This window comes from Oryctolagus cuniculus, chromosome 2, assembly GCF_051225735.1.
Source record: "Oryctolagus cuniculus isolate XC-2025 breed Fujian yellow rabbit chromosome 2, ASM5122573v1, whole genome shotgun sequence".
Classification (NCBI taxonomy): Eukaryota; Metazoa; Chordata; class Mammalia; order Lagomorpha; family Leporidae; genus Oryctolagus; species Oryctolagus cuniculus.
In genome coordinates, this window is record NC_142868.1 from 168,370,498 (window position 1) to 168,384,674 (window position 14,177).

Consider the following 14,177-nt stretch of genomic DNA (forward strand, 5'->3'; position numbering starts at 1 on the left):
ATAGGTTTCTGATAGCAATGGATACCTCTGGTTTAATATCACTGATTTATAGCTAAAATGAGTAGAATTCCATATAAATGCAATTTGGACCTTAATTTAGATGGATGCTGATATAATATCCGCATCTGCAGTCATCTGGATATAATTGTTAAATATAAATTGAGTGGCGCTGACGCCGTGGCACACTAGGTTAATCCTCCGCCTGCAGCACTGGCATCCCATATGGGCACCAGGTTCTAGTCCCGGTTGCTCCTCTTCCAGTCCAGCTCTCTGCTGTGGTCCAGAAAAGCAGTGGAGGAAGGCCCAAGTGCTGGGGTCTCTGCACCCGCATGGAAAACTGGGAAGAGGCACCTGGCTCCTGGCTTCAGATCGGTGTAGCTCCAGCCGTTGCGCTCATTTCGGGAGTGAACCACCGCATGGAAGACCTTTCTCTCCTTCTGTCTCTCACTGTCTGTAACTCTACCTGTCAAATAAATAAATATATATATATATATATGGTAAAGACAAATAATAAATGTGTCTAAATACAAATGTTGGTACTCTTAGCACCTTACATTCTATTAAAAAACTATTTGGGTTTGTTAACAAATATATTTTCATAAGCCATCTATGAAAAATAGTTCAACACTGCTTAAAAGTAATGAAGACTGAAATCTGGTGTGTTATCTTATTTAGAAAATGTTGTCTTAATTTGAAGGGTCTTAAAAGGTTATTTCAAAATGTAAATCAAGGAAATCGGCAGATGGAAAAGGTCACAAGTATAGATATATGTTCTTGGTAAGGAAGTCACAGAAGGTTATGAAAGAAATAAATTTTGGGGTACAAAAGCTATTAATTCACTTTTCCTTGACATAGAACTAGAATCTGATCTTCTGTTAAAACAATGAGGTTTTTGCAATGCATATATGTAAATATTTTTAAATAATCATAAAAATCTGTTTAAAAACTGGTGGCCATCTCCTTTTGATAGTTCTTGCTTAACTGGTGACCCTCTGTCAGTTTTCTAGTCTGCTCCAGTAAGCTATTTTCTCTTCCCTAGTTCTGACTCTGTTAAAATTGTTCCAAGTTATGGGATAATTCATGCACTAATTCTTATATTTAAGATTCTATTTACAATTCTTAAAATGACCAAAGAATTATAGTTTGTTTGAATATATGCTTAGTCTAAAACATTTGAGTAATCACTTTGACTCAATGATCAAATCTGGTCTCAATGATCAGATCCCTTAACATCATGACATATACCATATATTTTAACCTTCTTGGCATCCTTGACAGGCATTCAAAGAAAAAAATCAAAGTTCCAAATTCTTTTGACTTTGATATTTCCAGTTGGGCCCCTGGAACTATCAAAGGATATATGTCTCTCATCTTGTAGAGACACGAACTAATCAGGCTATTTGGATTATATTAAAGGTACTGCCAAGATGTGAAGAGGTGCTGAAGTTTAAGTTATGTTAATGTAAAATGCTACTGATACAAATGTCCAAAAGTTAAAATGTCGAATTATATTATGTTATCAGACATAATGAGAAAGGCCCAGAAGCCTAAAAAAGATGCTTTATAAAATCCTACAGGTGCTTTCAAAAATACTGTGTGCAGTAAACAAGTGCCTCTTTCTGTTGTTCAATGAATTTATAATGTTAACCATGGCTGTTTAAAGTCTTCGTCATCACAGTTTGTGTTCTCCAAACACTAAAAATCAGATTTGCTGCTCATAAAAACTAAAACATTGTTGGTTCTGTATTTAATTGTGTCATCCTATAGGTTCTGAAGAGCTTTTCGCAATGACTTCTACCATATTCAATACTTCGGGATGGTTCTGCAAGCAGATAAAGCCAATAATGGACTACAGGTTCCAACTGAAAGAAAGTATTGAGGTTACTAAGAGCAGGAAGTAATTTGAATCAATTGGCAACTTAAAAAACAGTTAAAGATTTTAAGATGTCTACATGGGAAAATTTATGTATTTAGGACTCTGTTTTAATTGGTTTATAGATAAAAGATTGCCTATAAATTTAAACTGCTAAATTAACTGAAGATATCTTTTGGTTCACATGACCTAGGTAGATCTCTGTAGCAGATGTTTTAAACTTGTCGGTAGAAAGACATTAAGAATGTTTAAGTCATTGACATGTTTGTACTTGACTTTGCTAGTCAAACAAGTTATATTTAAGTGATATTTCCAAATACATGTACTCTTAAAATTGCTTGCTAAATTTTCATTTGATATAAAGTTATTGACAGTAAGTGATCTGGGAAGTCTGACTTCTTCACTCACTTCCCTATTCTCTTCAAGATGGGAAACTGACTCTACACTGAAGGACTCTCCAGGATGTACATTTTGATTTGTAGATCTTATAAAAGCGATGGCTAACATTTTTCTGTAATAACAGCATAGCCAAACTGAGGCTTAGATTGAGTTCATGGCTAGATTTACTTTGCCATGGGCATAGTAAACAGGCAACATCTCCCTTTCAGTCCAAATGGAGAGAGAGAAAGTATTAGAGTGAGGACATAGTTTTCCTCATGGGCATTGTCTATCTCACAGAAAAACCACTACTGGAACATGTTTGTGACTATGGATTTCTAGTGCAGGCCACCAAAGATTAGGGAAGGGGAACCCCCTTGACTTCCATCTTCTCAAAGGTCTCCTCTGGGCTGCTTTAACAAAACCAAGAGGAAGAGAAAGCTAGGCAGCAAAAGCAATGTAAAGATAGGAGGCAGGCCAATTAATGGCTGCTTTACACAGTGATCTGCCATCATGGAGACCCAAAAGGCCAGTCTACTTCATTGGTTTTTGATGTGGAAAGCCAGGGCTTCAGCAGAAGTCAGCTTATGCAGAGCCCTGGCATCTCCGTCAGCCAAGAGTTGGGTCACTGGAAATGGAACTGCCCTGGAGGTCAAAGGGCTCCCAGGTCAGAGCCACAGACCTTATTGGCTCTAAGCTAAAAAACCCCTCACTCTGACTAGTTTCTGAAGTAACCACTGCTATTGAGGGGATGGCCAACTAGGGTCAGCAACATCGCAGGCAGAACCATGAATTTCCTGTTAGAGATGCCACCTGCCTTCAGTCTCCTCCAAGGCCAGCTAGGTAATGGATGTCAACAGGGTGCCTTCCTCATGGAGATTCATGTCTCCCTTACGATGTATCCCATGTGAAGAGATAGCTAGGTCTGGGCCTCATAACTGGCAAGGACTTGGATCCCACCTGATTATTGGCAAGCCCCTTCTGTCAGTTTCTATTTGCTTCTCAATGGGAAGACTTGCTCACGGTTTGGACAGCACCTTTTTTGGACCTCTGGTGATGACCCTATACTTTGTTTTGGACCCTGTCTAGACCACTTGGGGCCACATTCCTTTGTAATCATAGCCTCTACTCTTATATCAATGGCTTTATTCCCAATCCATGTGTATTGATGGTCCTCTCCCCTCTTTAATGTTGTATGATTATTCAGTATGTTTTCTACAGACAAATCCCTCTAACTCTCAAGAGACGAGTAACCTTTTTCCCAGTTTTGGTTGGGATCAGCTTCACAGCCTCCCTCTCCTCAGTAATGAACTCAGGAACAACTTTGGGCCACAACGTTATCTCAGCCAACAGACTCTGAAACAACTCCAAAAGTTAGAAGAGGAGGTCACTAGGTCCATTGAGACCTCAGCTGACTCCAGCCATGGAAGTGATAATGGAATGAACCAAAGCCTTCACCAACCAGGTGATAAACCAAATGCTACTACAGGGATATACTTGGCTCCCCACTCAGAAGATCATGCCTTGAGATGCCCCATGGCAGCAGAGAGTAATTTGTTGTCCCGTATCAGCAGGAAGTAGCTCTAAAAGGCAGATCATCATCCCTCCACTCCTCCTGGACTTTTGGGGATGATATAATCCCATACAACACTTGCTTTATAAAAAAACAAAAGGGAGAATATTAGTGAAATTGTGCCGTCTTATCTGAGGTACCACCTTAAGCCCCAGCGCCATCTTAGGCTCTGGCCCTGTCACCATCTTGTACAATAAGGTTCCATCCTAAACCCAGTCTGGCTTACTAGAAGTCAGGTTACCAAACGGCCCATCCACAAGCATCAGCTCCACCCCCATCCTAATGGGATTTGCTGCTCCCCCTTCCTTACCTCTGCAAAGCCATGTAAGACGTGTTCTCCCAGCACAGGCTGCTGTTCTCTCCTTCACAGGGAGGCAGCCTGTAGGATTTCCCCATCCAACAATAAACCTTCTCCCTTAAAAGAAAAAAAAAAAAAAGCTATTTCAAGCAAAAATCAAATCTGTGTTTCATTCTTTTTGCCCCAGTGGACCATTTACTTGCTTCTTCATCCCCAAGGCAGAATAAGGCTGCTCCACATCCTTGAGTTTCCACGTTAAAGTTTTAGGAATAGACTGGCTGTCTCTCACCACCATCTCTAATTTGCAGAAAGAGAGTCTGGTACAACCTGGCTGTCTTCATCTTCATGCCAGGGATGTGGGGAGGACATTCAAATATGAATGCTTGGGCTCTGTGTATGAGTAGTGCATTTTGCTGGTGGGTATCTTAGAGGCTGTTTCCTACAAGGGGTCTTTCTCATACTCTTTAATTTTCACTTTCTAAAATTTCTAGATGGTGGATTCAGCAGACCTTTACCTGGAGAGTCTGTATCAATGATTCTAGGATGCGACCTGGAAAATGTCTACTTTTAGTAAAAGCACCAGGAGATGTTTATCATGAAGGCAGCTTGGGAAACTGTTCAGTCAAGTCACAGATGCTACTGGCTGAGTAATGTAGCCAAGCTCCACCAGCCAGTGCTCTTGCTCCTCAAATCTGTCGGCCTCTGACTCCTAGTGAACTGCCCTGCTCCTCAGTCTCAGGAATCTTCTGTCCTACATCACTTCAAGGTCTTGGGAAGCAATTATGGGAGACTCAAGGTTACTCATGTTTCAGTTTTCACAGGACACAGGGGCTCATGCATTCAGTCTTGGATTTAAAAACAATACGTTCAACTTCCTGTACAGATTTCTCTCCCATTGAAATCAGGATGGGAAGGAAAACTCTTCCTTTAAGAGTTTCAACTGCCTTGTGAGTAGATTAACTGGGTATCTCACATGTTCCTTTCGCCACAATCATACCATTCGAACCCTCCTGGGTATTCTGGTTTCTGAAACTCAACACACGGCTTGTACGATCAAGTCACCTCTCCTACAACACCCCATGAAGAGTTGATGGAACAGTGATGTGTAATAAAGGCTTAGTTTTACAACTTGTTTTATGACTAATATTATCCTAAGAAAGACAATGAGATGCCAGTTTATTTTTAGGTAGCCACAAGATGCAATTAGGGCAGAATCAAGCAGACAACTAATGGCAGCTGCAGAAATCATTTTTCCCCCTTGTGTATAGTTGAGTTTTAAAAATAAGTGTGTTGTTAAATAAGAAATACAAGAGGCCAATGAACATATGAAAAATTGTTCCATCTCAGTAAGAACACAAATTAAAAGAACAATGAACTCAGTTTTTGCCTATTGAATTAGCAGAGATAAAAAATAATAATCCCCAGTGCTGGTAAGGCTGTAGGAGGCAGGCACTTTACTAACTGGCTGGTGGGAGTATAAGCTTGGGAAGCTTTCCAGAAGGGAATTTGAGTATTTCTAAAGCCTTAAAAACGTTCATATGTTTAACCCAGCAAATTTGCTTTTAAGAATTTGTCTTTAACAAAATTGACTGGGCATGAAGATTTACAATAGTTGTTCATAATAACATTAAACATAATAGCAAATACCCATAAGAAATAACATGCAACAAAAGCAATTGGTTTAGCAAACTGAGGCATGTGCATTCAATGGCTATTATGTTATCATTAAAAATAATGAGGTACAGCAACAGACATTGTGGCACAGTAGGGTAAGCCATTGCTTGGGGTGCCTACATGCCATATTAGAATCTCTGCTTCATGTCCCAGCTACTCCATTTTCAATCCAGCTTCCTGCTAATGCATCCTGGGAGGCATCAGGTGATGGTTCAAGTGCTTAGGAAGCTGCCACCCAAGTGGGAGACCCAGATGGACTTCCTGGCTTCAGTCTGGCCTAGTCTTGGCCACAGCAGACATTCAAGGAGTGAACCAACAGATGAAAGAGATTATGTGTGTGTGTGAGTGTGTATATATGTGTGTGTGTCCCTGTGTGTATTTCAAATAAAATAAACATTTTAAATGGTGAGATACAATTATACTTATAGATAAGGAAGTACACTTATAAAATATTAAGTGGCGGGGTGAGTGTTGTGGTGCACATGGTTGTTAACATATGAACTGAAGGATGTTGTTGAATTAGGGCTGGAATGGCCATTTTCATCCACCTGCATTTGGAGGAATAAAGCTGAGGAAGCCTTATCTGCAGAAAGGAGAGGAGTAGAACAAAGAAACAAAGACTTTGTTAGATGTTAGGAATGGTTTTTCTGTCTCCTTCCTTTCCCCACTTACAAAGAAATTCCTTCTAGTTAAACTATCATGAGTAATATAAGAGTAAACCTCCATGAGTAAGTTCTGGAGATCTAATGTACAGAATGGTAACTGTGATTAATAAAACTGTCTGTGTACTTGGATTTTGCTGACAGAATCCATTATAAATGTTCTCACCACACACACAAAAAGATAATTATGTGAGGTTATGGATGTGTTAATTAGCTTGATGGTGGTCATCATTTCACAGGGTGTCAGTATATAAAAACATCATGTAGGGCACCTTACATTTATACAATCTTGATTTGTCAATTATTGAAAAAAGTAAGCACCTAAGCTTAATAGATATTATTTATGAAAATGGAATTTCAGGTAAATTTTATTGTCTCCATTCTGCTCTTCAGTATTTTCTGATTACAACACATTGGCAAAATGTCAGAAAGCCTGCCCTCCACCCAGGACTCTCCCAAGATTAAGTAAGAATTTCAAGCACAAAATTTTAGGCCTTCTTGAGAGAATTTAAAAAAACTCATGGAAGTAAGACCCATAGAACTCCATATCTTTCCACCTTGGAGATAGTTTAAAGCCTGAGGAAGATGACCAAATAATGTCTTGCCAACTGGTGGCAGCCTGTGAATCTTGATTCTACTACTTAGTGGGATTGTATCTCAATTTCCTTATTTGTAAAATGGGATTAACGTTTATACTGGCTCCATAGAGCTGTAATAAGGACTAAAATAAGTAACATAAAATTTGCAGAATATTCTGCTTATGCAGACCATAGGAAGTAGCTGATGATGGCTCCAGTACTTGGTTCCCTGCCACTTATGTGGGAGACCAAGACCGAGTTATGGGCTCCTGGCTTCAGCCTGTCCCAGCCCTGGCCATTGTGGGTATTTGGTGAGTCAACCAGCAGGCAGGAGATATATCTCTCATTCTCTCTCTCCCTCTCTGCTTTCCAAATAAATTTTTAACATTTTAAAAAAATCCTTAGCACAGAACCAAGAACATAAAATAGGCATTGAAGAAATAGTGGCAACCCTCAAAGTCCTGCTCAATAAAAAGAAATCCCTTTCTTTTCCAAGAGAGTGATGATTACCCTACTCCTACATCAACATTTCTCAACCTTCAGTGTGCATCTGAATCCCCTGGACATGTTGCCTAAATGCAGCTCCATTCAGTAGGTCTGGGGTAGGGGAGCTGAGAATTTGCCTTTTGAATTAGTTGTGAAGAATGCCAGTGCCATTGGCCTACCATGCTGGTGATGATAACAATTCTATCTTGGCTTCCACCTGTGGCACTGGCACCCCGGGTTCTAGTCCCAGTTGGGGTGCCAGATGCTGTCCCGGTCGCTCCTCTTCCAGTCCAGCTCTCTGCTGTGGCCTGGGAAGGCAGTGGAGGATGGCCTAAGTCGTTGGGCCCTGCACCCGCGTGGGAGACCAGGAGGAAGCACCTGGCTCCTGGCTTCAGATCGGCGCAGCATGCCGGCCATGGCAGCCATTTGGGGGGTAAACCAACAGAAGGAAGACCTTTCTTTCTCTCTCTCACTGTCTAACTCTGCCCGTCCAAAAAAAAAAAAAAAAAAAAAAAAAATTCTATCTCAAAGAGTGTCTAACACATAAGAGCTTCTCTTATCAATGTACAAAACATTTAACTGGAAAGTTTTAGCAGTGGGTCCTTTCTGTTACTTAGATGTCCTGGTTATGTCAGGGTTAAACACAGCAATGTTTTCAGTTTCACTTCCTAAAGAAACCTTTTCTAAAATATATTATTAGTTCACTTTTTTGGCTTTGGTAAGTATGGGGTATAATTTAATCTTCCTCTGATGATTTGTGAGGCACTTCAGGCCCTTGCAGGGCCTCGGGCCATTATTTAGAACATTCTTTTTCATTGCTCTGTCCCATAGACATGGGAGTTATAGGATAAGAAATTGAATTTGTTCAGATCCAGAACAGAGGCTGAACTCTGTTGGAAGCTTTTGTGTGTTTCTACTAACTCTTCAGAATGAGTATCTTTTGTTGCCTTAACATGAAAAAAAAAAAAAAAAAAAAAAAAAAAAAAAAAAAAAACACTATTCTGGTTAGTCAAAGGGCTAAATTGTACTCTGGGTAGTTGAGTTACATAAAGTGATACCTAATCATATCACACCAGAGTGAAGCCATGGACCCCCTCTGACAGGCCACACTGACCTTCGACAGAGAACTCTGATGGGCACATCTTTGGGAAGCATACAGACCTGAGGACCCCTGGAGCCATTTTATCTCATCACCTAGGCAAGCACTCCTTTCTCCCGAGTCCAGTCTGGACAAAGAATTAGGCCACTTCAAAACCATTTCACAGGTAAAGAGACTCAAGATGGCAGCTACTGAGCATTTAGGAAACCCAAGTTTTGCCTCGGTTTGCAGATAGTTTTACAAAGGATTTCTCCTCCGTGGAGTAGTCTTTCTCAAGCTGTTTAAGCTCACAAGATCTACTAAAAACCACACAAACCATGTCTAGCCTTGCCCAGTTCTACTTTTCTCTGTGCATTTCTTCTAGTTTCCTCCCTTCCTCTCTGTTCCCTTTCCCTATCCCTTCTTTTTCTCTTTCCCTCTCTCTCAGGAAAGCCTAGGAAGACTACTCAAGGGGAAGTCCATATCCCCTCTCTATTCCTCACTTGAGCATCCATTTTGTTCCCTATCCTTGCCCCCTGAAGTTTCTCTATTGATAAAAGTTCCATTCTTCTGGGGGAACTTGGTTGCATTTGTTGTCATTAAGGGAAGATACTATTTTTCACAGACTCTGCATTCTCCTGAATCTTTGTAGGACTCTGCATACACATGCACTTTTGAAAGGCTGATAATAAAGGCTCCTTCTGGGGCTGAATCTATAAGAAATCTGACCCCCTTCCACTTTGGCCACGGATACACAAGGGTGTGCATAATTGCTTGCACAACCCTGAAGCAACATCTAGCACCAACCCCAAATCCACACCAGTCCAACTGCAGAGGCTTTGTAGCAACATGTAATTTGAAAAACAGACAAACTGGGGCCAGTATTGTGGCATAACAGGTAAACCTGCAGCCTGGGAGACTGGCATCCCATATGGGTGCCAGTTCATGTCCCAGCTGCTGAACTTCCCATCCAGCTCCGATGGTGGCCTGGGAAAGGTGGCTGAGGATGGTCCAAGTACTTGTGTCCCTGCCACCCACATGGGAGTCCCAGATGATGCTCTTGGCTCCTGGCTTTGGTTTGACCCAACCGCCATCTTGCAGCCATTTGGGAAGTGAACCCGTGGATGGAATATTTCTCTCACTCTCTCTTTTTATCCCTCTTTCTCTATAACCCTGAATTTCAAATAAATATTTTTTTTGACAGGCAGAGTGGACAGCGAGAGAGAGAGACAGAGAGAAAGGTCTTCCTTTGCCATTGGTTCACCCTCCAATGGCCGCCGCGGCTGGCGCACCGCGCTGTTCCGATGGCAGGAGCCAGGAGCCAGGTGCTTCTCCTGGTCTCCCATGGGGTGCAGGGCCCAAGCACCTGGGCCATCCTCCACTGCACTCCCTGGCCACAGCAGAGAGCTGGCATGGAAGAGGGGCAACCGGGACAGAATCCGGCGCCCCGACCGGGACTAGAACTCGGTGTGCCGGCGCCGCAAGGCGGAGGATTAGCCTAGTGAGCCGCGGTGCCGGCCAATAAATATTTTTAAAAGCATAATAAATTAATTTTTATAATATACTTGAACCAAGCATATTAAAAATATCATTTCCATGTATATTCAATATAAAACTATTGCCAACGAGAAAGACATCTTAACCCATTAAGTCTCAAGTTTTCAAATCTGATTATTTCAACAAAATTGACACACACACACAAAAGCTACCATAAATCATATATTAAATGCTCAATTTTAGATTTTACAGGTGTCCTATATAAAGGACAATGGAAAATAATGGGTAATTTTCTGTTTGTACTCAAATGTTTATGTGTGTTACACTGTCTGCACATCTCAATTGGGACCTGACACAATGCATGGGCTTAAAGGCCATATATAACTACCAGCTCCCACTACTGGATGCAGCAGGATGGAGAACTTCACTATTTTCTTTAAGGAGCAGGGGAAGAGGTTTTTACCTAGCACATCATAAAGGTTACATCCTTAAGATCTTCTTTAGATAGCTCTCTTAAACCCGACTGTCTTCCCACCCAAGCCAACTGCAAAACCTCTCTCCTACTCACCCTTAGTTGCCTCACTGCTTCAACAGAATTTCAGCTTTTCCCTCCTTCATCTTCCTCAATTTGTCCTTTCTACCTAACCCCTCTTGCTTAAACCGCTCCTCCCACTTCCTTTCCTCTGAGAATTAATCCTGCTGGAATTGTAGGGAATAAAATTGTCTTATTTGGTTCTTCCTAAAGGATCCCTGTTCAGCCAGCACCAGCTGGAGTCTCCCAGGTTTCTTGTGGGGGACATGCCTTTGTGAGCACCAGTGATCCCCAGACAGAACAGATGAGCCACTCTTCAGATGTGCGGGGACTTCACCAAGGCAACTGATTCTGCCTGCGGTGAAATCGCTCCTGTTAAGCAGCCCACTTTCAGAACCCATCCCAGGCTGGCTGCCAGCGTTGCAGCGCTAGCGGGAGAGTTAATGGGAAAAGAAAGGATTTCTGCTTCATGGTAAACACTGTTTGCTCCCTGAGATTCCTGAGAGTCTTGGGAATGGGAGTGTAGGAGAATTTGCTTCAAAGCAGTGCTGTCTGGAACCCAGTTTTATTATATTTAGCAGGAAAAACTACAGAAATAATTGTGGTCTGTTTGCACAGCTTTTGTGTCAACATCAATTATAACCACGCTTTGCTATTGAAGCCTCAGATGTGACATCCCCCAAAGACAGTGCAGATGGAATTACATCTTATCCTCCCAGAAATTCCTTATGAATCTCTTTGTTTCAAGTCATTTGGTTGGAATGAAGACTGTAAACTCTGGATGTAAGATAGATATATCCTTTATCTATGGAAAATAGACACAAAATAATGTCTACATAAGCAGTACTTTTTTTTTTTTAAGATTTATTTTATTTGTTTGAAAGGCAGAGCAACCAAGAAAGAGAGAGAGAGAGACAAAGAGAAACAGATCTTCCCTCTGCTGGTTCACTCCCCCAAATGGCCACAATGGCCAGGGCTGGGCCAGGCCAAAGCCAGGAGCCAGCATCTCCATCAAGGTCTCTCACATGGGTTGCAGGGGACCAACTACATGAACAATTTTGCTCTCCTTTCCCAGACACATGAGCAGGAAGTTGAATCAGAAACCAGGGCTCAGAACCTGCATTCTGATATGGGATGCCGGCTGCAACACAACATTGACCTGGCATTGACCTTTTTAATATCTAACTGAATGAACCATCATGATTACTATAGCCACATAAAAGGGAAGATTGGAATACTCAGGATCTACCCCCAAATGAGCCAAGAATTAGAATCAATGCAGACCCTCCAGGGTCATTCAGATCAAGAGAAATCTAAGGTTAATCTATTGAACCCTTGAAGTTTTTCTAAACCAATGCAGTACAGGCAGAAATAGGTCATTCAGAGAGAGCATTAATTTATTAGCATTCAGTTCAGTCTCTTTAACCTCATATTAATCACTCCCCGAAACTCTGGCTGAAGACCTAGCTCCTCTTGAGACACCCACTTCTATAAAAACATGAAAAATATTCTAGGAAATATCAATTGTTCTTTTCATCTTTCCCCAGCTACATCAAGTCACTCTAAATAGCTTTTTAATATCTTTGACACACTCCTCCCTCTATGTCTGCCAATATTATCATGTATTATTTGGCTGGTGATTTTTCTCATTTCTTTTCTTAACTCAGCAGCCAGAACTGCTTCCTCCAACTTGGCAGAATTTGAGGATTTCCATTCTTGCTGGCTTTTGTGCCCATTGCCCAAAATCCATAATCTTTAAGATTTTTAAAATTTTCTTTAGTTTTTTGGAGAACTGGGATAGGTACTATTTGTGGCTAGAAATTCAGCATTTTACAAGTTTACTCCATGGTTTTAAAAGTACCTAACACAAATCTCTTCCTTGAAAACATCAAAGAATATTTAAATATAAAGGAGGACAAATTAATTCTATTCAAAATCTAATTAACTGAAATACTTTTTTGTTAAATATAGAAGCATGTCCTTCCATATGTGGTATGCCAATCATAGCTTCCTCTGAGCTGTTTCACTTAGGATTCTTCTCTTTGCTGATCTGAATGAATAACTACTAAAAAGTTTAAGAGAGCTGTGGTACAGCATTAAAGTTACCAATGACTTAGACTCTGCCATCATCAAGGTGTGGCCTTGGAAAAATCACTTGCTATCAAAAAGCAACCTTTCATTTATTTGTTAAAATATAAGATTACATTAGATTAAGATTACATTAGATCAATGATTATCAAGGTTCAGGCTTCTAGGTGCTTCCTAATCTGTGAGATTTCTAAGTCTATTTGTACACTTAGCAGGCAGTAGATGAAGTAACTGATATGTCTCATCCATGTAGAGATATAGATAGTATTTGTTTCAAATATATGAGGGTATTCAAAGAAGTTTATGGAAAAAATGGAATTAAAAGATAAATGCTTTGGTGCAAAGAAATTTTTGGAATCATGCCTCAATTTCCATAATACACATTTTCCACAAACTTTTGAAGTACCCTCAAATGTACTTACTGTTCTGATTAATAAAGTTTTAATCCATATAAAATTATTATTGAATTCATAATTGAACATTGTTATTTTATACCTTTTCAGTCCATGGATGTTGTAAGGTTTAGTATTTCTTCTATATGAGAAACAAAAAAAAATCTAGGTTGAAAAGTAATTCTTATAGTTGAAAAAGCTTGGGATCCTCAGGGGTATAATGATCTGTAGGATCCCCTACAGCAATAATATTCTGTGTCTAAACATTTTCTGTTTTCACAGCAGCCCTTCCATTCCCTAACTCAAAGGTCAGTGAGGGAAAAGTCCAAGTATGGGGCCAACTTGGAGTAACCATGAACTCACATGGTACACACCTGAGGTCCCTATAGTTCTACTGCACTCTAACTGCAGAACTCTTGCAAAAGAGGCAAATTCCAGATGGAGCCCATTATCGTCTTGGAAAATTTCTCAAGATTCTCCACTCCCCTCTACCTCACCCTCCCACCCCTGCTTCTCTATTTTATTTAACTATCAACTCACTTCCACTAGATGTTTCTGGAATAGGTCATCCATAGCCATAATGGTAGACAAACATGTAGCATGTAATCCATTCTCATTTGTAGCCATGCGGTTTTACCTTGAAACAAAACATATTTTCACAACAGGCATTTGCAAATATTAGGCAAATTATACCCAAACCATAAACCACTTCTTTTGGGACCATCTGATTTTTTGTCACCTGAATGCAGGCCTTAGAATAATCCTGATTATGAGAACTATGCAAAGGATATAGGACCATATATTCATTTGTGCAAGAAGTCAAGTTTCATCATAAAAATAAAAAGAGATCAATATCTTTTAAAGAAATAAATAAGGGTTAATTTACTTATTGTGAGATCCTTAAAGGTTGAACAATCTTTTATTAACCTTTGTATTCCTGAATCCTAAAATCTGCTTAAGGTTGTTGTTATCAATAATATTTGCTAAATGGTGAATTTTCTGAACATAAAAAGAAGAATTAGAACCAGAAGAGGAGTTTGCCCCTCAACTGATGGAGATATACTAGAA

The 14,177-nt window shown here is 40.4% G+C and overlaps 1 long non-coding RNA gene across 2 annotated transcripts in view; it reads right to left on the bottom strand.

Moving 5' to 3' along the window:
• Positions 1-346: 346 nt before the first annotated feature.
• LOC103347699 (uncharacterized) overlaps positions 347-14,177 on the bottom strand; it is a 227,992-nt gene continuing 214,161 nt past the window's right edge. For both annotated transcript variants that reach the window (XR_016229454.1, XR_016229457.1), the window contains 3 exons: positions 13,650-13,746; positions 4,135-4,239; positions 347-463 (listed from right to left, as the gene is read on the bottom strand). This is a non-coding gene — a long non-coding RNA (uncharacterized LOC103347699). The remainder of the gene's footprint in view (positions 464-4,134; positions 4,240-13,649; positions 13,747-14,177) is intronic.